General features: G+C 46.4%; 1 long non-coding RNA gene across 1 annotated transcript in view; it reads right to left on the bottom strand.

Annotated features, from left to right (window-relative positions):
- Positions 1–583: 583 nt before the first annotated feature.
- The window catches only part of LOC146790003 (uncharacterized), a 260359-nt gene continuing 237189 nt past the window's right edge, over positions 584–23753 (bottom strand). The window contains exon 3 of the long non-coding RNA XR_014969891.1: positions 584–864. This is a non-coding gene — a long non-coding RNA (uncharacterized LOC146790003). The remainder of the gene's footprint in view (positions 865–23753) is intronic.

Below are 23753 nucleotides of genomic sequence, written 5' to 3'. Positions count from 1 at the left end.
TGTAACACACAAACGTTCCTTACCAAAAGGTGCCCCTAAATGTCCTGAGCACAAACATACCAAACTCGAAGTTCCTATTAGGTTCCTAGGGACAGATAGGATGCTAGAAAGTAATCTTTAACCAGCCCATCCTGGCCTATGAGAATGGATCGTTTCACAGTAGCGACAGTGAAATGGAGGGTAACTCACTATTGAAACAGGCTGCACAGATGTAGGCATTATGGTTATCCTTAATCATACAATTCATTTATATACAGGGAGCATTCATGCTGTGGCACTGAGTAGCAGTGGCACAGCGCCCAAAACATCCAAATTCAGCCAATTTAAAAAATAGGGAGAGTAGAGAGGAAGGGAGACCCACGCCAATGATGCCAGGTCTAACAGCCCCCATAACCTTGCAAGTCATTTTGTGAACCATACACTCTCCAATGATGATCATAATTTTTGCTCAGTGCAGAAATGTGCTGATTGTTTGCCAGCGAACAGATAATTCCTCTCTGTCTCTCCAATTCAAACTTTATTTTCCCCACAGCCTTAGCTGTGGTATTTCGAATTTCCAACATGAATGACAACCAGTCGTGCAGACAATACACCAAATTCGATTTTTTATTAGGAGTAATGATTTCTGCTGCAAGCAAATCATATATGCAAGAATCATTTACTATTTATAGATGGATAGACACAACATCATCATTGCGTTTTCTTTAGATTATGCATGCTTTTAAAAGGAACTTCATTGACGATTTATTCTGGTGCCTTGATCCGGGTATTGCTATACAATTTCAGATATTTCTCCACATTTTGTTTTATTTGAGGGCTGAGGCTCTTCTCATCCATGGCCTTCAACAGGACATCTTCATAGTACTTGAAAAGAAAAAGGCAAGAAAGGGTTCAACACAAATTAAACTACCATATTCTAGTTAAATTAAAATGCTCTTTGCTTAACAATGTTCCTTTGGATTTGCATCTGCGTTTAACCATTTTATCATCACACAACCAATTGCTTAAGATTGTCTGAATTTGTTTATATCAAAATATGAAAATGAATATACAGGAGCCTCACAATCCACTGACTGCGCTGGTGTATGGACTCAATGAAGTACATCAGCAGGTTTAAAATACTGTAGTTGGACGCCATATATAGACTTCACCTGCACAGCGATTGTGATGTGCTTGTGAAATCTCTTGAATTTAATATATCTTCAAAGATGGCTCTTATCTGTTCTCATTCACTTTTGAGTGGAACTTATATTTTTGTTAACTTCCTCTCTCTGCACACATTTACGATACTTCAACTAAAGCTGTTCAGACTGTTTAAGCCCCATTCACTGTCAAGATAAGATCCTTCCCATGGAAAAGGCAGACAGATTTGAACAGTACACTGGAATGCTTGATTTTTATTACTTAGTTGTGTAAAGCAGATGCTTTAGCCTTAGAACGTTTGTGCCATTGCCTGTTCATGCCTTAGTACATTTCTTTGCACTTTGTAGGCATTATCAGATAGATTTTTTCAACCATAGCAATACAGAGTTATGCCTTAGGCGGAAATACAGTAGACAAACTGAGAAGCGAGGGAATTTTGAGAAATGATGTGGACAAAGATACAAACCCGCACCCAGCTCCCCTTAATAACTCTGTACCAGTTAACCCAGCAGGTCTGAAGGTTGCAGTGCCCAACACACGTTTGTTACAAAAACACCGCCTCAATGTTTTCTTACTCCTCCAGGACGGAGACATAGATATCTTGGCACTCACAGAAACCTGGCTGGACGACTCCTCGGTCCCAGACATCATTGCAGCCCTTCCAGGGGACTTTGATGCACTTTGGTACAATAGACAAGGAAAGGTGATAGGAGGGGGTGTGACCATCCTCCTCAACACTAAAATCATGGTTGCCAAGATAGTGGCAGAAAGCATTGATAATGCAGATATATTAGGGATCAAAATCGCACCGAAATCCTCCTGTCTCCTACCCCTGGTTGCTTACCGCCCCCCACGATCCACCCCCAGATTTGACAATGTCTTCTCAGAGATTGTCACTGACCTCTGCTCACGGTACCAGCAGACTAGTGGTCGGCGATTTCAACTATCACTGGGACTTGGTACCAAGAGATAGGTTCACTAGCCATTTTGAGATAGCAATGAGCTTGATGGGACTCCATCAACTGGTGGAAGACCCGACCCATATTAAAGGGCATACCCTGGACCTCATCTGGACCACACAACCACGGGCCAGTCTACTGGACATCAGCCCCTGTGCCTGGTCAGACCACTCGCTAAGTAGCTGCTGGGTCCCGCTGGAGAGCCAATTATCACAACCACCCCAAGGGTGGAGAAAATTGCAAAGCTGGAAAAAAATTGTGGCGGACAACCTAGTAGACACCCTTCGTAGGCTCCCCTGTCAATCTTTAAGGAAGGGAATATTGACTAAGAAAGTGTAGCCCTCACTAACACCTTACGTAGTGCCATAGATTTACTGGCACTAGAAAGGAGGGAAAGAGTTAGAGACAAGGGCAAGGGGGCCCCCTGGTTTAACGAGACTCTGAGGAAACAGAAGCAAAATCTCCGCCAAGCCGAAAGGCAATGGCGGAAAACATATGACCCTATGGAGTTGACATCTTGCAAAGCTCTTCTCACCTCATACAAAAAATCCATTATGACGAGGAAAGCCAAATACTACGAGGTACGAATCATTGACGCACCGAACAAACAGAAAGAGACTTTCAGAATACTGAAAGAACTCAGTCAAAAGGCGGAAATAAATTCTACGGCCCGGCCCATCGAATGAAATATGTTCCAAACCTTCTTTCTCCGGAAAGTCTGGGACATCATCCCTGAGATTGAGAACACCCCAATCAACCAGTGCTCCCTAGTCCAAAATCTGGTCCCTCCTCCCATGAGCAAGCAACTTTCCACCTTCCCTAAACTAGACTCCACATCCCTGACACTACTGATGCAACGTACCAAATCGGGCTCCCCGCCGCCCCCTGCCCCGAGTATCTTCTGAATGGCCCTTCCTGGGCTGGAAAGGCAGATCCTCGCTCTCCTGAATAACTCCTTGGAGTTAGGCCATTTACCCTCCAACCTGAAGGAGGACAGAGTGACTCCCCCGCTAAAAAAACCTAGAGCTGATGCCCCTACCCCCAAAAATTATAGACCCATCTCACAGCTCCCCATCCTAGCAAAAGTGATTGAACAACATGTCCTTAAGACCCTTTCGGCGTTCCTGGAGGATCACCAGCTACTCCAAGTCCGACAGGCAGGTTTTAGTGCCCACCACAGTACCGAGCTGGTAATTTTGTCTGTTCTAGATGAGCTCAGAACGGCGGCTGACAATAAAAAACTGAGCGCCCTGATCTTATTAGACCTATCAGCGGCGTTCGACACGGTCAGCCATACACAACTAATGGCCCGAATCACTGACCTGGGCATCTGCGGACAGGCGCACCAGTGGCTCTCATCCTTCCTGACTGGCCGGTCCTAAAGGATCAAGTTGGGTGAGCAGCTGTCGGATAGGGGAACCGTCACGTGTGGTGTCCCCCAGGGCTCCGCATTGTCACCGCTCCTCTTCAACATATACCTACAGCCTTTGGTGGCGGCTCTAGCCCGTATGGACTGCCGAGTTTTCAATTAAGCGGATAACACCCAACTAATTCTTCGGATTGATAACTCCGCACACGCCCAAGACCTGGCACAAAACATCCTCAGATTTACGGTAAACTGGATGACGGCAAATTCCCTAAAAATAAACCCTGACAAAACAGAAGTCGTCTTCATTCCCACGAAAAACAATCCTTGGAGCGACCGTTTCTGGCCCCAAGAACTGGGTATCTCCCCCACACCAGTACCCGTAGTAAAAAGCTTGGGCATCAAGCTTGACTCTGAGGCCAATCAGGTCACCACAGTGGTCGGAACATGCATAGGTCTCCTAAGACAACTGCGGACATTGGTTTCCCTTCTCTCAACTGCCTCACTACAGACAATTGTATCAGCAATAATTGTTTCCAGACTAGACTATGGCAACGCCTTATACATTGGCCTCCCGCAATACCTTATCAATAAACTGCAGGTGGTACTGAACGATGCAGCCAGACTGATTTTTAGACTGCCGAGAAGGACGCATGCCACCCCCCTGCTGCACAAGCTACACTGGCTCCCGATTAAGCAAAGAGCTAAATTCAAGGGCCTCTGTATTGCACATAAAGCAATCTACGGGCAAGCCACACTGTACATCAAAGAACGCCTTGCAAATTACGTCTTGGGTCGCACGCTACGATCTTCCGAGGCCTGCCGCCTGGCTCCCCAACGATACAACAGTGTGTCTAAAGGAGGTAGAGCGTTCTCCGTCCCACTCCCGCAGCTATGGAACCTACTGCCGGATCATCAACGCAAGGAACCTGCACTTCTATCCTTCAGGAAACAGCTTAAAACAATCTTGTTTAGGGAAGCCGTGCACTCCGTCTACCCCCCTGCCTGTGCTGTTATGTAACCACCCCAATGCTCCCTGGCCCGCTCTCAAGAAAAAGGTCTCTACCTGTCGGTGATTAGGCGCTATATAAGAATAAATATAACATAACATAACCTGACTAATTTGGTCATTATGATCAAATTCTAAATGTTTTAATAAGCATTGCAAGTTAAAAATAAAGTTAATATACTAGAGCTATGTTATATTTTACTACTAAACAGGCAGCCACAAGTGCAGTTACCTTGCAGTTAAAAGGGACTTGATTTGAATGGTGCAGCAGGCCAAAAACTCCAGGGACCCCATTAAACACAGATTATTGATTTAATAGAAAACTAAACAGGCAGTCACAAGTGCAGTTACCTTGCAGACAATTGAGTCATGATTTGAATGGTGCAGCAGGAGGGGTGGCACTGGGCCAAAACGTTTTCAGAACTCCTCTAAACACTTAATATTGCAATATTTTTATACTATAAAGGCAGTCACAATTGCATTTACATTGCAGTTATAAAGGTCTTGATTTAAATGGTACAGCAGGTGCACTGGGCCAAAAGTTGTCATAGCTCCACTAAACACCAAGTATTGCTATATTTTACTACTCAACAGGCAGTCACAAGTGCAGTTATCTTGCAGGCAACAGGATCATTATTTGAATGGTGCAGCAGGTGCAGTGGCACCGGGCGCAATAGCTCCAGGCACCCCACTAAACACTGATTATTGCTATATTTTACAACTAGACAGCATCTAAAAGTGTATTTACCTTTTAGACACTAGGGTCATGATTTGTATGGTATAGCAGGTGCCGTAGCATTGAGCCTAAAAGTTGTCAGAACTCATCTAAACACATAATATTGCTATATTTGACTACAAAACAGGCAGTTCCAATTGCAGTTACCTTTCTGTTTAAAGGGACTTGGTTTTAATGGTGCTGCAGATGCATTGACACTGGGGCCAAAAGCTCTAGGGACTCTACTAAACCCAGAGTATTGCTAAATGTTTCTTCTATACAAGACAGTCACAAGTACATTTATCTAGCAGGCAATAGGGTCATGATTTAAATGCTGCAGCTTTTGGTAGCACCAGAACCAATTGCTCTAGGCGCCCCTGCAAAACACTTAATATTGCTATATTTTACTACTAAACAGGCAGTCACAAGTGAAGGTGCCTTGCAGACAATAGGGTCATAATTTATTTGGTGCAGCAGGTGCAGTGGCACCGGTACCAAAGGTTATCAGAACTCCTCCAAACACCAAATATATCTATATTTTACTACTGTGCCGGCAAGCAAAATTGCAGTCATCTTGCAGGCACTAAGGGCATGATTTGATTGGTGCAACAGGTGCAATGAAGCCGGGCCCAAAAGTTGTCAGAACTCCTCTAAACACATAATATTGCTATTACATCAATCAATTCTATTATTTCCCTCTTTCATTTCATTTTACAAAATGTTGCTATTACTTACTCACACTATACCACTAGTAACAGCACAATATATTGCCTTTTTGGATATAAACAAATTATAAGACTTTAACAGACTATATTGTACAGCTACCCAGCAAGCTACAACTTACAACAAAAAACAACTTATTATTAATCAGATAGGCGAAACCTGACGCATTTACCAATGCTTGTTTTAAATATGCATTTCAAAACCTAATAGGGTTGTCACACCACTCTTTGCCCCTGGAGGTGTATTAACAATAATTAACGGGCCATGAAAGGAAAGCCTTACCTGTGAAGATTGCAAAAACAACAGTTGATGGACAGAATGCAGAAAAAATGTCATACATTCACCCCAGTTTAGAGATCTTGGCCAAAATCCATTGTTTTTTTGCTCACCATGCCATTCCAGTTTGAACGAAGCCCTATGCAAATCAGTCTTGACCCTGTGCCGCATGGGAACAATCCAGCCCGAACTGCCAAGCCAGGTCCTCCCTGAACTGGAACCAAGCATCCTAGGACCGGTTTCGGGGTTTCACCCCTCTTCAACCAGGATAGCTTGATTCCAGTGGCATGGAGAGCACGGGACTCACGTCTGAGCACTAAGTGCGCCAGGTATGCCCAGACGTGGGTCCTGGGCTCACTGTGCCACTGGAATCAAGGTATCCTGGTTGAAGAGGGGTGAAACTCCGAAACCGGTCCAAGGATGATTGTTTCCGGTCCAGGGAGGACCTGGCTTGGCAGTTCGGGCTGGACTGTTCCCATGAGGCACAGGGTCAAGACTGATTTGCATGTGGCCAAGTTCAAACTGAGGTGGCATGGTGAGCAAAAGAATGATGGATTTAACCCAGATCTCTTGACTGGGGGTGAATATTTTGATTTGTTCTGCATTCCGTCCATCAATTGTGTGTCTTTTGCTTTCTCATCCTAAGTGCGCCAGGTATGCCCAGACGTGGGTCCTGGGCTCATTGTGCCACTGAAATCAAGGTATCCTGGCTGAAGAGGGGTGAATCCCCAAAACCGGTCCTATGATGCTTGTTTCCGGTCCAGGGAGGACCTGGCTTGGCAGATTGGGCTGGACTGTTCCCATGAGGCACAGGGTCAAGACTGATTTGCATATTGCCAGGTTTAAACTGGGGTGGCATGGTGAGCAAAAGAATGATGGATTTAACCCAGATCTCTTGACTGGGGGTGAATGTTTTGATTTGTTCTGCATTCCGTCCATCAATTGTGTATCTTTTGCTTTCTTGCCCTAAGTGCGCCAGGTATGCCCAGACGTAGGTCCTGGGCTCACTGTGCCACTGGAATCAAGGTATCCTGGCTGAAGAGGGGTGAAACCCCAAAACCGGTCCTAGGATGCTTGTTTCCAGTCCAGGGAGGACCTGGCTTGGCAGTTCGGGCTGGACTGTTCCCATGAGGCACAGGGTCAAGACTGATTTGCATATGGCCAGGTTCAAACTCGGGTGGCATGGTGAGCAAAAGAATGATGGATTTAACCCAGATCTCTTGATTGGGGGTGAATGTTTTGATTTGTTCTGCATTCCGTCCATCAATTGTATGTGTTTTTCTTTCTCGCCCTAAGTGCGCTAGGTATGCCCAGATGTGGGTCCTGGGCTCACCGTGCCACAGGAATCAAGGTATCCTGGCTGAAGAGGGGTGAAACCCCGAAACCGGTCCTAGGATGCTTGTTTCCGGTCCAGGGAGGACCTGGCTTGGCAGTTCGGGCTGGACTGTTCCCATGAGGCACAGGGTCAAGACTGATTTGCATATGGACAGGTGCAAACTGGGGTGGCATGGTGAGGAAAAGAATGATGGATTTAACCCAGAACTCTTGGCTGGGGGTGAATGTTTTGATTTGTTCTGCATTCCGTCCATCAATTGTGTGTCTTTTGCTTTCTCGCCCTAAGTGCGCCAGGTATGCCCAGACGTGGGTCCTGACCTCACTGTGCCACTGGAATCAAGGTATCCTGGCTGAAGAGGGGTGAATCCCCGAAACCGGTCCTAGGATGCTTGTTTCCGGTCCAGGGAGGACCTGGCTTGGCAGATTGGGCTGGACTGTTCCCATGAGGCACAGGGTCAAGACTGATTTGCATATGGCCAGGTTCAAACTGGGGTGGCATGGTGAACAAAAGAATGATGGATTTAACCCAGATTTCTTGACTGGGGGTGAATGTTTTGATTTGTTCTGTATTCCGTCCATCAATTGTGTGTCTTTTGCTTTCTCACCCTAAGTGTGCCAGCTATGCCCAGACGTGGGTCCTGGGCTCACTGTGCCACTGGAATCAAGGTATCCTGGCTGAAGAGGGGTGAAACCCCGAAACCGGTCCTAGGATACTTGTTTCTGGTCCAGGGAGGACCTTGCTTGGCAGTTCGGGATGGACTGTTCTCATGAGGCACAGGGTCAAGACTGATTTGCATATGGCCAGGTTCAAACTGGGGTGGCTTGGTGAGCAAAAGAATGATGGATTTAACCCAGATCTCTTGACTGGGGGTGAATGTTTTGATTTGTTCTGCTTTCCGTCCATCAATTGTGTATCTTTTGCTTTCTTGCCCTAAGTGTGCCAGGTATGCCCAGACGTAGGTCCTGGGCTCACTGTGCCACTGGAATCAAGGTATCCTGGCTGAAGAGGGGTGAAACCCCGAAACCGGTCCTAGGATGCTTGTTTCCAGTCCAGGGAGGACCTGGCTTGGCAGTTCGGGCTGGACTGTTCCCATGAGGCACAGGGTCAAGACTGATTTGCATATGGCCAGGTTCAAACTGGGGTGGCATGGTGAGCAAAAGAATGATGGATTTAACCCAGATCTCTTGATTGGGGGTGAATGTTTTGATTTGTTCTGCATTCCGTCCATCAATTGTATGTGTTTTGCTTTCTCGCCCTAAGTGCGCTAGGTATGCCCAGACGTGGGTCCTGGGCTCACCGTGCCACAGGAATCAAGGTATCCTGGCTGAAGAGGGGTGAAACCCCGAAACCGGTCCTAGGATGCTTGTTTCCGGTCCAGGGAGGACCTGGCTTGGCAGTTCGGGCTGGACTGTTCCCATGAGGCACAGGGTCAAGACTGATTTGCATATGGCCAGGTTCAAACTGGATCGGCATGGTGAGGAAAAGAATGATGGATTTAACCCAGAACTCTTGGCTGGGGGTGAATGTTTTGATTTGTTCTGCATTCCGTCCATCAATTGTGTGTCTTTTGCTTTCTCGCCCTAAGTGCGCCAGGTATGCCCAGACGGGGGTCCTGAGCTCACTGTGCCACTGGAATCAAGGTATCCTCGCTGAAGATGGGTGAAACCCCGAAACCGGTCCTAGGATGCTTGTTTCCGGTCCAGGGAGGACCTGGCTTGGCAGTTCGGGCTGGACTGTTCCCATGAGGCACAGGGTCAAGACTGATTTGCATATGGCCAGGTTCAAACTGGGGTGGCATGGTGAGCAAAAGAATGATGGATTTAACCCAGCTCTCTTGACCGGGGGTGAATGTTTTGATTTTTTCTGCATTCCGTCCATCAATTGTGTGTCTTTTGCTTTCTCACCCTAAGTGCGCCAGTTATGACCAGACGCGGGTCCTGGGCTCACTGTGCCACTGGAATCAAGGTATCCTCGCTGAAGAGGGGTGAAACCCCGAAACCGGTCCTAGGATGCTTGTTTCCGGTCCAGGGAGGACCTGGCTTGGCAGTTCGGGCTGGACTGTTCCCATGAGGCACAGGGTCAAGACTGATTTGCATATGGCCAGGTTCAAACTGGGGTGGCATGGTGAGCAAAAGAATGATGGATTTAACCCAGCTCTCTTGACCGGGGGTGAATGTTTTGATTTTTTCTGCATTCCGTCCATCAATTGTGTGTCTTTTGCTTTCTCACCCTAAGTGCGCCAGTTATGACCAGACGCGGGTCCTGGGCTCACTGTGCCACTGGAATCAAGGTAACCTGGCTGAAGAGGAGTGAAACCCCGAAACCGGTCCTAGGATGCTTGTTTCCGGTCCAGGGAAGACCTGGCTTGGCAGTTTGGGCTGGACTGTTCCCATGAGGCACAGGGTCAAGACTGATTTGCATATTGCCAGGTTTAAACTGGGGTGGCATGGTGAGCAAAAGAATGATGGATTTAACCCAGATCTCTTGACTGGGGGTGAATGTTTTGATTTGTTCTGCATTCCGTCCATCAATTGTGTATCTTTTGCTTTCTTGCCCTAAGTGCGCCAGGTATGCCCAGACGTAGGTCCTGGGCTCACTGTGCCACTGGAATCAAGGTATCCTGGCTGAAGAGGGGTGAAACCCCAGAACCGGTCCTAGGATGCTTGTTTCCAGTCCAGGGAGGACCTGGCTTGGCAGTTCGGGCTGGACTGTTCCCATGAGGCACAGGGTCAAGACTGATTTGCATATGGCCAGGTTCAAACTCGGGTGGCATGGTGAGCAAAAGAATGATGGATTTAACCCAGATCTCTTGATTGGGGGTCAATGTTTTGATTTGTTCTGCATTCCGTCCATCAATTGTATGTGTTTTGCTTTCTCGCCCTAAGTGCGCTAGGTATGCCGAGACGTGGGTCCTGGGCTCACCGTGCCACAGGAATCAAGGTATCCTGGCTGAAGAGGGGTGAAACCCCGAAACCGGTCCTAGGATGCTTGTTTCCGGTCCAGGGAGGACCTGGCTTGGCAGTTCGGGCTGGACTGTTCCCATGAGGCACAGGGTCAAGACTGATTTGCATATGGCCAGGTTCAAACTGGGGTGGCATGGTAAGGAAAAGAATGATGGATTTAACCCAGAACTCTTGGCTGGGGGTGAATGTTTTGATTTGTTCTGCATTCTGTCCATCAATTGTGTGTCTTTTGCTTTCTCGCCCTAAGTGCGCCAGGTATGCCCAGACGTGGGTCCTGAGCTCACTGTGCCACTGGAATCAAGGTATCCTGGCTGAAGAGGGGTGAATCCCCGAAACCGGTCCTAGGATGCTTGTTTCTGGTCCAGGGAGGACCTGGCTTGGCAGATTGGGCTGGACTGTTCCCATGAGGCACAGGGTCAAGACTGATTTGCATATGGCCAGGTTCAAACTGGGGTGGCATGGTGAGCAAAAGAATGATGGATTTAACCCAGATCTCTTGACTGGGGGTGAATGTTTTGATTTGTTCTGCATTCCGTCCATCAATTGTGTGTCTTTTGCTTTCTCACCCTAAGTGTGCCAGCTATGCCCAGACGTGGGTCCTGGGCTCACTGTGCCACTGGAATCAAGGTATCCTGGCTGAAGAGGGGTGAAACCCCGAAACCGGTCCTAGGATGCTTGTTTCTGGTCCAGGGAGGACCTTGCTTGGCAGTTCGGGATGGACTGTTCTCATGAGGCACAGGGTCAAGACTGATTTGCATATGGCCAGGTTCAAACTGGGGTGGCTTGGTGAGCAAAAGAATGATGGATTTAACCCAGATCTCTTGACTGGGGGTGAATGTTTTGATTTGTTCTGCATTCCGTCCATCAATTGTGTATCTTTTGCTTTCTTGCCCTAAGTGTGCCAGGTATGCCCAGACGTAGGTCCTGGGCTCACTGTGCACTGGAATCAAGGTATCCTGGCTGAAGAGGGGTGAAACCCCGAAACCGGTCCTAGGATGCTTGTTTCCAGTCCAGGGAGGACCTGGCTTGGCAGTTCGGGCTGGACGGTTCCCATGAGGCACAGGGTCAAGACTGATTTGCATATGGCCAGGTTCAAACTGGGGTGGCATGGTGAGCAAAAGAATGATGGATTTAACCCAGATCTCTTGATTGGGGGTGAATGTTTTGATTTGTTCTGCATTCCGTCCATCAATTGTATGTGTTTTGCTTTCTCGCCCTAAGTGCGCTAGGTATGCCCAGACGTGGGTCCTGGGCGCACCGTGCCACAGGAATCAAGGTATCCTGGCTGAAGAGGGGTGAAACCCCGAAACCGGTCCTAGGATGCTTGTTTCCGGTCCAGGGAGGACCTGGCTTGGCAGTTCGGGCTGGACTGTTCCCATGAGGCACAGGGTCAAGACTGATTTGCATATGGCCAGGTTCAAACTGGGGTGGCATGGTGAGCAAAAGAATGATGGATTTAACCCAGAACTCTTGGCTGGGGGTGAATGTTTTGATTTGTTCTGCATTCCGTCCATCAATTGTGTGTCTTTTGCTTTCTCGCCCTAAGTGCGCCAGGTATGCCCAGACGGGGGTCATGAGCTCACTGTGCCACTGGAATCAAGGTATCCTCGCTGAAGAGGGGTGAAACCCCGAAACCGGTCCTAGGATGCTTGTTTCCGGTCCAGGGAGGACCTGGCTTGGCAGTTCGGGCTGGACTGTTCCCATGAGGCACAGGGTCAAGACTGATTTGCATATGGCCAGGTTCAAACTGGGGTGGCATGGTGAGCAAAAGAATGATGGATTTAACCCAGAACTCTTGGCTGGGGGTGAATGTTTTGATTTGTTCTGCATTCCGTCCATCAATTGTGTGTCTTTTGCTTTCTCGCCCTAAGTGCGCCAGGTATGCCCAGACGGGGGTCATGAGCTCACTGTGCCACTGGAATCAAGGTATCCTCGCTGAAGAGGGGTGAAACCCCGAAACCGGTCCTAGGATGCTTGTTTCCGGTCCAGGGAGGACCTGGCTTGGCAGTTCGGGCTGGACTGTTCCCATGAGGCACAGGGTCAAGACTGATTTGCATATGGCCAGGTTCAAACTGGGGTGGCATGGTGAGCAAAAGAATGATGGATTTAACCCAGCTCTCTTGACCGGGGGTGAATGTTTTGATTTTTTCTGCATTCCGTCCATCAATTGTGTGTCTTTTGCTTACCTGTGAAGATGGTGCCAAATAATCATAACAATTAATTTTTCTGGCTGTCTTACTAGGTCATAACTTAAGAGTAATCATGACAGATTGAATTGATCACATACCCACTATATTAAATAGTAGTATCAAACTGCAAGGTAACTACTTGATACATTGTGGCTTCACTCAATTTTAAACAAAAATGTTAGGGAGAGGGCTGCAAAGATAAGATAGAGAGTTTACATTTTTAGTTTTCCTAGACTTTATTTTCTAAATGTGTACAATATAATGCATATCTGAAATGATACATTGAATACTGAGTAGTGCCACATACAATTGTATGTCTCCTGCTTTGCAGTGGTATGGGTTGTTGTAGCTTTGTTCCCTTGGACAGAAAGCTATAGTTCCAATTCAGGTGTCAGTCCCCTCCCTCTAAAAACATTTACCAGAAAATGGACCCCAAATGGCGATCTACTGTCCCCTACGTTTAAGAACTTTAAAGAAACCATTGACCATATGTTCTTTGCTTGCCCAGGATATATTGCACCTAGCCAGAAATGGCTCCTACCCCTCTGTAGGCTTTTAGGGACCCGCAGCAGCTGGTCTGCACTGAGGATACTGAGGTCAGACCCAAACTCAACTTACATCTGTGCCATTGGGACGTTACTAGGGTTGATGTGGGTGATTAGAGCAAGATCTGCATGAATAAATTTGCTTAGCTTTATTTTGCATCAAATAACACTCCTTTTAAATTGCGATTAGCAATGAACTGTGTTTTAATTAAGGCCTAATCTTGGTAGACCTGCCCCAAATTACTTTGTCCTCCATCCTAATTTTCCTTTTTTTCCTGTTGAGCTTTTTACCACTCCCACCTATTTCAATTGTTTTATTTCCCTTACTTGGATCATGATTTATTGTATTCTATTCTTTATATCAACTTGTTGTGGTGCATAGAATACCATACAAGTTGTTAATTTGTTTCACCTTTTATGTGCATTTATGACTAAATTGTCAAATAAATCTTACCAAATTGAAATTGTAACTTTGTATGCTTCGCAAAGTGACAACATTGCAAAGCTTTTAAACAAAAAATAAAAGATGACATAGGCCGAACAAATCCCTGCAGGTGAATGTCTTCCTTTCCAGTGACATCAATTCCTCAAAATTCCAAAGGTAGGGGAAGTGACATCATATACTTTTTGACCTTTGACCTTAAAGACATTACAGGAAGTGATATCAGATGAAGTTTGACCCAGATTGTTTCCAGGAAGGTATGTCACATGACCTGACCTTCACAATTGGCATCGCTGAAGTTCCTTAATAACTGCATGTAGCAACACAACACAGTAAAATGTCTAATTTAGCTAAGACCTATATTATGGTGCTGACTTGATCTTTTTAAGTTCTTGGGGTGTAACAAATGCCCTGAATTTTGAAACAAGAGGGCAGTTTGTAAGCCATTTTTTTCAAATTGTGCTATGGATGTCCCAATATATTATTATTTCACCCGTTATTGTGTTACGTGTGTCTGTCATGCTTAGAATAGTCTCAAGTATGCCAGCACCAGTATTGTGCCCTCGGTGTCTCCATAAAATAATAATTAGTAAGTACTTTCAATATGAGTCAAACCACAGTGAACCTATTCAGCTGCCTTGCGCAATCCAACAAATGGATCACCTCTAGATGCCTGAAATTAAACGGTGACAAAACAGAGATCATGGTGGTCAGGAACACCAAATCCCTCTGGTACCTTTTAATTTGACCGTCATTTCTGGGAGACAGTCCAACTCCTTCACCAAAAGTCATGAGCTTGGGAGTTCTTTTGGATAAAGATCTCCCCAAGGCCTCCCAGGTGAAGAAAGTTGCCGGGCCTTGTTTTGGCCTGTCTAGAGCTTTGAGGAAGATGCTCAAATGGTTACCTGGTGAAACCTGAAGAACAGTTGTACAAGGTCTCATCCTCTCACAGTTGGACTACCTAGGCAGCACCGTCTGTGTTCTAAAGAGATTGCAGAGTATTCAAAGTGCGTCAGTTTGTGTTTTGTTGTGCCTTTCAAATGTCAGTCTGAACGCCAGGCCTTGGCCAGCCTTCACTGGTTGCCAGCAAATAAAATAATTGACTTTAAAGCCCTCTGCATTGCACACAAGATAAAACATGCTCAAGGGCCTCATATCCTGAGCCATGTAATTGTTCATTATAGCAATGCACGAAATCTGAGATAAAACAACTGTTTTCTTTTGACGGTCTCCAGGATACTCCTGGACACCACTAAGTATATTCTGTAAAGCTTCATTGGCGGAACACAGCTTTGTTGATCCTTTTTCCCATTGCAGAACAGGGAACCTTGGTGCCCTATTTTCTTCATTCACATGTACAATGATGATAGGTTGCTGGAATTCAGGGAATTTTGTGATTTTGTGGAAACTACTACCAAATATTTTCTGACGTATGTGGGCATTTTTGCCAAATTTCGTAAGGTATGACCTGGTTTTCACAAATAACTATAAGTTCATAGCATCAACATCACAACCTGTGCAGTTTGTGGAGAGAGGAATTCTTATATCTGATTTGTATGGATCGTGCATCCCCTTAACCAATAAAGTAATGATCAAAGAGGAAAAAAAAAGACTGACTTGGGGAAAGTACTAAAAGATTTCCCGTCCTAGAGAACATAAGGTAATAAGGTATGTGCTAGATCCTTTACTGAAAATGCACAATTTAAATTGATATACTATAACAGTCCATACAAGCCTTATCTGCTGTCCCTGCTTATATAGGAAGTAAACATGGTTATTAGTGAAAACTGCCATAATTGTGGTAATATCCCTTATACCAGTCAGAATCGTTTTTGGTGAAGCACAGAGCATGTGCATTGTATTCAGTGCTCCCTGAGCAAAAAGGATCGTTTTTTGTGATTTTTAATTAATTTTAAAACTGTGTGATTTTCATGTTGTAAATGCACTCAGCATACCTCTGATACACTTGCACGCATTTTCGCCCATCTATCACGGCGCTACCTGCCGTTAGAGCTTCAAACCGGGCTCAGGCTTCTCTGCACTCGGCGGCCATCTTGAGTGGGGGCTAGAGTGGTGGGAGCGCTCTAGTGTACCACATATAAGGAGCCCTGAAGCAGCGCTCGCGAGATCTATCCCTTATACCAGTCAGAATCGTTTTTGGTGAAGCACAGAGCATGTGCATTGTATTCAGTGCTCCCTGAGCAAAAAGGATCGTTTTTTGTGATTTTTAATTAATTTTAAAACTGTGTGATTTTCATGTTGTAAATGCACTCAGCATACCTCTGATACACTTGCACGCATTTTCGCCCACCTATCACGGCGCTACCTGCCGTTAGAGCTTCAAACCGGGCTCAGGCTTCTCTGCACTCGGCGGCCATCTTGAGTGGGGGCTAGAGTGGTGGGAGCGCTCTAGTGTACCACATATTAGGAAACAGTGTTCCACCGCGCTAGCGGTCGCGTTTGCGGGGGCGCCGTCGCTGCGCTGGAGTCTCGCCTGAGTCAGCCCGTCTGCGCCCGTCAGCGTCCCGGAAGCGCTCGGGAACGTTTTCTGGTGGGTTCCTTTTAGCTCTTGGCTCGATGTACACTAGAGAAGATCTTCTGTCTTACAATGTACACACTGCTTCATGTCAGCGAGCTATCCCCTACTCTGCTGGGGATATTACTAAGTGCCCCACGTGTGGGTGGATGCCGGACCCCACAATTCCCTGTCCTGGCAAGCTCCCTCTTTTAGGTACTAACTGCGCCTTGTTAAATACTAGGTCTCTTCCTCAGCACGCTCTCGACATATATAATCTCTTAACACAAGATGACATAGATTGTCTCTTTCTCACAGAAACATGGCTCGGTGAGGGCTCGGAACCTGATCTGGCTATTGCCATCCCTCCCTCATATGCTATTTTCCGTCGAGACAGATGCAAGGGAAGGGGAGGCGGAGTGGCACTTATCATTAAAAGGCACATTCCTTGTACCATCTTGTCGACGGATGATTTACCTGACTGTGAAATCCTTGCCTTCTCCCAGGCCCTATCCCCCCATCAATCCTGCCTGGGGCTTTTGCTTTATAGACCACCTGGCCCTCTTGGCTCTTTTACTGAGGATTTGCTATCGATCATTTCCACACTGAGTCTTAGAACAAAACACTGCCTAATACTCGGGGACTTTAACATCCACATGGATAAGGGCGAGGATCCTGAAGTGCAAAAATTTCTGGATATGACATCGTCGGTGGGACTGCATATGTATTTACAGTCCCCTACACATGAGAAGGGGCATATTTTAGATCAAATTTTTTCGACCGTTCCGGTGGTCCTTTCCTCCCTTGCCCCAGTTCTTTGGTCGGACCATTTCCTAGCGGATTTCACGCTAGGACATCAGCCTGTGGCCGCCCGCATTTCGCAGCGGCTCGCTGCTCGTAGTTCTAGAGCCTTCCACAAAGTCACCCCGGCCATGATCACCCAGGCTTTAGATACCCATCCTTGTGTTTTTACGGGCAGACTGGAGGATCATGTGGTGTGTTTTCAGAATTGGCTCACTGCACGTTTGGAAGCCTTGGCACCATCTCGCCAGGTTAGATCTGAACTGGCACGAGCATCAGCCCCGTGGTTCTCTGCTGCCTTGGCGGCCAAGAGAAGGCACTGCAAGAGGCTGGAGAGAATTTGGAGGAGGCACTATGATACATCGGCTAAGCAGTCTTACAGAGCAGCAGTGAAAGAATATCACAGGGAGCGCGTTGCAGAGAAAAAATCCTATTTGGCCAGAAGGATCGAGGAAGCAGATAGCTCCTGCAAAGAGATCTTTAAGATTGTTAAAGAATTCATCTCTCCCTCCTGCTGCACTTCTGCATCTGCTTTCTCGGAACCTTGGATCATGGAGCTTGCAGTATTTTTTACTAATAAAATACGTACTATCCAGTCAGCGTTACAAGGAACCCAGATCATCTTGAGCAAAGGTTCAGAGGTCGATGGCCTTTCCAACCCCTGGTTATGCCCACCAGCTATGCATATGGATTCTGTGGGCCCTACCCTGCACTGTTTTCCCTCTTTAGAGCCTCAGGCCTCGCTTGACCTTTTGTCTAGCCTGAAATCTGGCTCTCCTCTGGACCCTTGCCCCGCCAAGTGTCTTGCGACCCTGGCACCTGCCCTTAATCCGATCATCAACCCTCTCATTAATGCATCTTTGAAGTCGGGCAAAGTCCCCTCCTCCTGGAAACAGGCCTTAGTTCTTCCCCTCATTAAAAAACCAAATGCAGATGCTAAACTGCATTCTAATTATAGGCCAATCTCGCTGCTTCCTGCCCTGGCCAAGATCACTGAAAAGTGTGTTCATACCACCCTTACCAACTTTGTAGAGGGCAACTCCCTTTTACATCAGTCACAGTCTGGATTTAGATCTAACCTGAGCACCGAGACCGCTCTTCTTGAGGTTACTGAGATTGTGAAGGAGACCCTCGATAGGGGTGGAAAGGCCCTGCTTATCATGCTTGATTTGTCGGCGGCCTTCGACACCGTCCCCCACGACCTCCTCCTAATTAGACTCTGGGAGATTGGGCTGCGGGGTACGGTGTTCGCATGGTTTCAGTCTTTTTTGGCCGATCGGACACAAACGATCTGGGCCCCCCCTTTCTCCGCCCGGATGCCGCAGCTTAAGGTAGGGGTCCCGCAGGGCTCCATACTGAGTCCTTCCCTCTTTAATATCTTCCTTACACCTCTTGCGGCACGGGTGGAGGAGCTAGGGGCCCAGATCATATCCTATGCGGATGACACACAGCTCCTGTTCACTTGTGACAGGGGCTGTGACTTCGATGGAGCAGCCATTCGGAAGTGTTTGGAGTTTGTGTTTGACTGGTTTGGGAAAAATGGCCTCAAATGCAACTCCGACAAATCCGAGATATTGTTCTTTGGCTGTCCTGCAGACCCACGTTGGAAGCTATGGTGGCCTTCGGCCATGTCTCCCCCTGCCAGCGATTCGGTTACAGCGAAGAACCTGGGTATGATGGTCGATAACACTCTTTCCTTTAAAACCCAGGTTGCCGGCTTGACTGGGAAGTGCTTTGCCATCTTAAGGATGTTGCGCAAGTTTCTGCCCTATTTATCTTTGGAGCATAAGAAAATTACGGTGCAAGCATTAATTGGCTCGCGCCTAGACTACGCCAACATCCTTTACTTAGGTCTTCCTGAGTATCTGCTGACTCGTCTGCAGATAGTTCAAAATTCTGCAGCCAGGGCAATCTTCGGTTTAACTAGAAGATCTAGGGCCAGCAATCTCCTTGTCTCTCTGCATTGGTTGCCGATTCGTAAGCGTATCTTCTTCAAGACCCTAACTACAGCTTTTAGGGCGCTTCATAATTTCGGCGCTGAATATCTGCAGAGAAGGGTCAATTTCTATCTTCCATCTAGACCTCTGAGATCTGCTGCCCAGGCCAAGGCTATTGTTCCAACAGTGAAGCGTGCTCGCTGTGGAGGTCGCTCCTTTAGTTACCTTGCACCCCGCCTCTGGAACACATTGCCCTTGACGTTGCGGGTGTGCACCAATCTCTCGGTTTTTAGGAAAGGACTTAAAACCTATCTGTTTGCTTTGTAATGCTGTTATGGTTAATTCTGGTTATGTTTTCTGCTATGGCTGTTTGTTTGCTGCTGGTATTTGGTGTGATGATCTTTAGCGCCGGGACGCTCTTTGGAGCAGCTGAGCGCTCTACAAAACAAACAGTAACATAACATAACATAACAATACTGTGGCAGTAAAGTTGTGAGCTTCTGAACAGAAATTACATAAAAGTTGTCAGAACTGACAAATTTGGCATTGGCATCTATCTTAAATTCTATTTATTAGGGATAGTCTTGGTCAAGAAGCTGGGCAAAATGAGAACTACATTGATATTGCTGTATATTGTACTTGTGCAGGGGTGTATCGTTATGAATGGTAAGCTAGTACTGGGCCATCAAAATACCAGTGTTCTCTGGAACTGCGTAGGTGGGCACAGCCGAAGGGGACTTCAGATTACAAGTTGGTATTTGAGAAATGGGAGGAGGACATGTAAGTGTCTGCGAAGGACAACTAGCTTACTGGATAGCTGATCTGACTACCACCTGCCATAAATAGTGGAATACATCATATTTAATTGCTGTATATTGTCAATACTGGAAACTGTGGAGATAATACTTATTCTGAATTTGAATGCATGTCTCTCATTTGTAACAATTCCAGTGTCTGTGTTCACCTTCTGTGTGGAACATGTGTCATATTATTGATTAAAAACTGAAATGTGAACTGCTTTTATACCTGATGTGTTACACTCCTTTGAGGAGCCTTAAGATTGAACATAATGAAGTTGGAAAAGATTAACAGTACGATGCACAACTTAATGGTACCTAATTGACAGCAAAACTAAAAAGAAAGACATTTGTAGGTTTGATGGTGTATGCCCCTGTGAGAAACTGGGTTGTTGGTTGAGTGGGGTGTAACCCTACTCCAGCAACAACCACAGTCTTTGTCTGCGTGAACCACAAAAAGTCACCAAATTAACATATGCTTACCCTCTGGTAGCTTGGCACAAAAGCAGTCAGGCTTAAAGTAGAGGCAATGTGCAAAGTGTTTATGTAGCATTTAAACAAGAATAAAGTGCAAACACAAGACAAAAGAAATCCCACACTAATTTAGAAAAATAGAGTTATCTGACACTAAAATGAAAGCAATCAATCAGTAAAACCAGAAATATGCAATTTTAAAGATTTCAGGTGTGTAGAGCACCTAAATGCATGTAGTGCCACTCACACCTATCTTGTAGTGTGAGACCGGAAGAAAATAACATGTTCAGGCCGACTGTGATGGAGCGCAGGTGAGATACAGTGACCAAGTTGGTACCACTAAAAAAGTTACCTTTGAAAGTCCAGCATAAAGAGTTCTATCCATGGGGAAGGAGGCCATGAGGAGCAGGGAGAGAGTCGTGTGTGGGTGTCGCTGTAGCACAAAGTGCTGATCTCGTCTTGCTGATCATTGCTGGTGGTCTCTATAGAACAAAGAATTAGATTTACCGGAGCTTCTTGTTGGTGGAAATTGGTGGGAACGGGCCCGTCTGTGGCCATGAAGAGCCCAAAATGTCAAGATTTCTTCTTTTATCCAAGGTGGAGCTCAACTAACGCCCACCCTGGGTCCAGGACCAGTAAGACACCTCTTAGGGATCAGTAACTCACTCCATCAGTGGCCAGCAGGGCTCAATCATGTCCAGCTGCAGATCCAGGTGGGTCCAGTTGCAGCAGGTCAGCTGGGCAGTCTTCATAGAGGCCCTGGAGCTTTTTGTGCCCCTGTAGCTCAGAACAGGGAGTTATTACTGAGATGAAGGGTGCAGTCCCAGTTTTCCATCTCAGCAAGGAGGGTGGCCTCAAGAAGCAGGGCAACAGGGCATCAATCTGTAGTATCCACAGAACAAATCGTGTACTGAAGAGTGGATCTGAGAGTCCCCTTTTTATAGTGGGTGCCCATTTTGAAGTGGGTGAAGCTTCTGGAGTTTCTCTCTACAGAGGTGTCTGGACTTTTCTGACTCCCTGCCCTGGTCCCAGTCTGCCTGGGGACAAAATAGGCTAGTGTGAAGTCGCTGATGTGACAAATTAAGTTCCCTCTTATCCTACCAGAGATGGCCCATCCTGCCAACACCCAGACCTTCTATTGTGATGCTGTCTGGGAGGAATACACAAAGACCAACTGCCAGCTACACCTTGCCATGTGCCAGAAACAGGCTGCAGGCACTAAATGGATAGGACAAGAAAATGCCAACTTTCTAAGAGTGGTATTTTCAGAATTGTGACTTAAATCCGACTTTACCATGAAAGATGGTTTAAAATCACAAATCCTCAGACAACAAACATTACTTTTCTAACTGCTCCTTATAAAAAGGTATCATGTATTAAAGAGGTAACTCAATGTTAACCAATGGGAGCCAAGTTAAATTAGCCATTTGCTTCTTTGGTAGGGATCGATTAGAAATGCAGGTTCCACAATTCTGATTGAGTATTTTAGCATCACTTAAAACATTTAAATCCTCTGAATTGATTTCATATCACATTATCTATATCAGAAATACAACTTTTTTTCAAAAAAACAGTGATGACACTGCTTTTTGCTCTCAATAAAATCCATGAGAAGTCTCAGAATAATTTAACTCGTGGCCATTTTCCTTCAAGAGTTTCATTTCAATGCAGGAAGTGGCATAGTTAATAGAAATGCTCTCCTGTTTCGTCCTAGCTTCTACATCCAACCCACCTCCTCTTCCATTTTTTATATATTATGAATATTTATGGGTCTGAAAGGTAACTAAAACAATGAGGCCGTTCCATCATTTTTCTTTCAAGCAGCATTATGTATTTGAAAATTCAATGATAATTAAGGAGCGTTTAGAAAACAACTTTTACCAAACCACTCCAACATTCATGTGTCACGTTTATTTTTGTTTGCATTATGTAGCACAAGCAGAGGCCCTTTTCCTAAAAGAACTTTTATCACCCTTGTGATCAGGTCACGCATACTCACTCACCTATACAGTCACTGATACAAGCACACACTCACTTACACTGTCACTCTCATATTCACTCACTCACCCATACAGTCACTCATCTATCCCATCACTCACTTATACTGTCTTTCACATACCCAGTTACTCACCCATATACCAGGAGTAAAGTGGACTTCATCCCCCAACCAGTAGTGTGTCAGGAGCTGCGTTTGATGGCCAAAGACCCCTTAGCAATCCCACTGTAAGGGATTCCCCCACATTTCTTTAATAAAACAGTGTGCCCCAAGAAGGTAGTGGTGCCCGGGGAATAGGGGCCGAGTGGGCCCCCCGTATTTGGAGTGTTCATTGCTCCGAGGAGGTGGGGCTCCCCAGGGCTGCGAGAGGCTGAGCTGGAAAACCGTATTGTTTAATTCTCCAGGGAGGTGGCAGTCCTCGGGCTTTGCATAAGCCTAAGAAAGGGCCCAATGAGCCTCCCTCCTTAATGCCCCCAGGATTTGGCCCACCCGGGACTTTAAAAAAAAAACATGCGGGCTTGCTCTTATTTTTTCAATTTTGCTGCAGATTCACTGATCCACCTGCGAGTCTGTGGCAATTTGAAAAAAATGCTTTTTAAACGCAGCAGGGTCCCTGAGGGGTAAGGACATTCCTACACTGCCCCCCCTTTTTTTATTTTTTTTTACTTTGTTTGTAGGCTCAGCTTTCACTCATACAAAACCAGTAAAATTCAGCCATTATAGTTAGTGAGCTAACTATAGCTTGTGCCCCGCAATGTACTGCTTATGATTCTGACCTTACATGACATGGTCAGTGACATCATTGATAACATCACTGATGACATCATCCAAAGATTTTCTGACACACCCACTCACACCCCCAAGGAAGTCCTTGGGGGCCACTCCTGCTAATTTCAGTAAGTCCCATATAGCAGGATTGCTGAGAGGTTGTCGGAGGCCAGGCCCCCCTTCTCCACCACTCTACAAACATGCCTCCTGGTGCACCACTCCTTGGAGGATGAAGTCCCCTTGGCTCTTGAAGGTCCTTGGAGGTCAACTACCCCTCCTATTGCTTCCAGTAAGTCCCACACAGTGGTATTGCTGTGAGATTTTCAGTGGCCATGTCCCCTTTCTCCACCACTCTGTAAACATGACTCCTGGTGCACTACTAGTTGGGGGATGTAGTCCCCTTGGCTCTTGAGGGTCCTGGGGGGCCAGCTACCCCTCCTGCTACCTCCAGTAAGTTCCACACAGCTGGATTGCTAAGAGGTTGTCGGAGGCCATGCCCCCTTTCACCACCACTCTGCAAACATACCTTCTGGCGCACTACTGGTTGGAAGAAGTACACTTTAGTCCTGAGGCACTTAGGAGTAAAGTGGAATTGATTACCCAACCAGCAGCGCACCAGGAGGAGCGTTTGCAGAGTGATGGAGAAAGGGGGTGTAACCTCCAGCTCCTCTCAGCAATCCAGCTTGTTGGGACTTACTGGAGGTAAATGGAAAGGTTCTTGTACCCCGAGGACGCTCAGCTTCCAGGCGTCTATACTATAGTTCCCAGGGGAGGTAGTGGTCCACCGCAGGAATTTTCC

The sequence above is a fragment of the Triturus cristatus genome, chromosome 10 (genome assembly GCF_964204655.1).
Source record: "Triturus cristatus chromosome 10, aTriCri1.1, whole genome shotgun sequence".
NCBI lineage: Eukaryota > Metazoa > Chordata > Amphibia > Caudata > Salamandridae > Triturus > Triturus cristatus.
The sequence above is the reverse complement of the archived record's forward strand: the minus strand, read 5'-3'. Positions and strand labels throughout refer to the sequence as shown.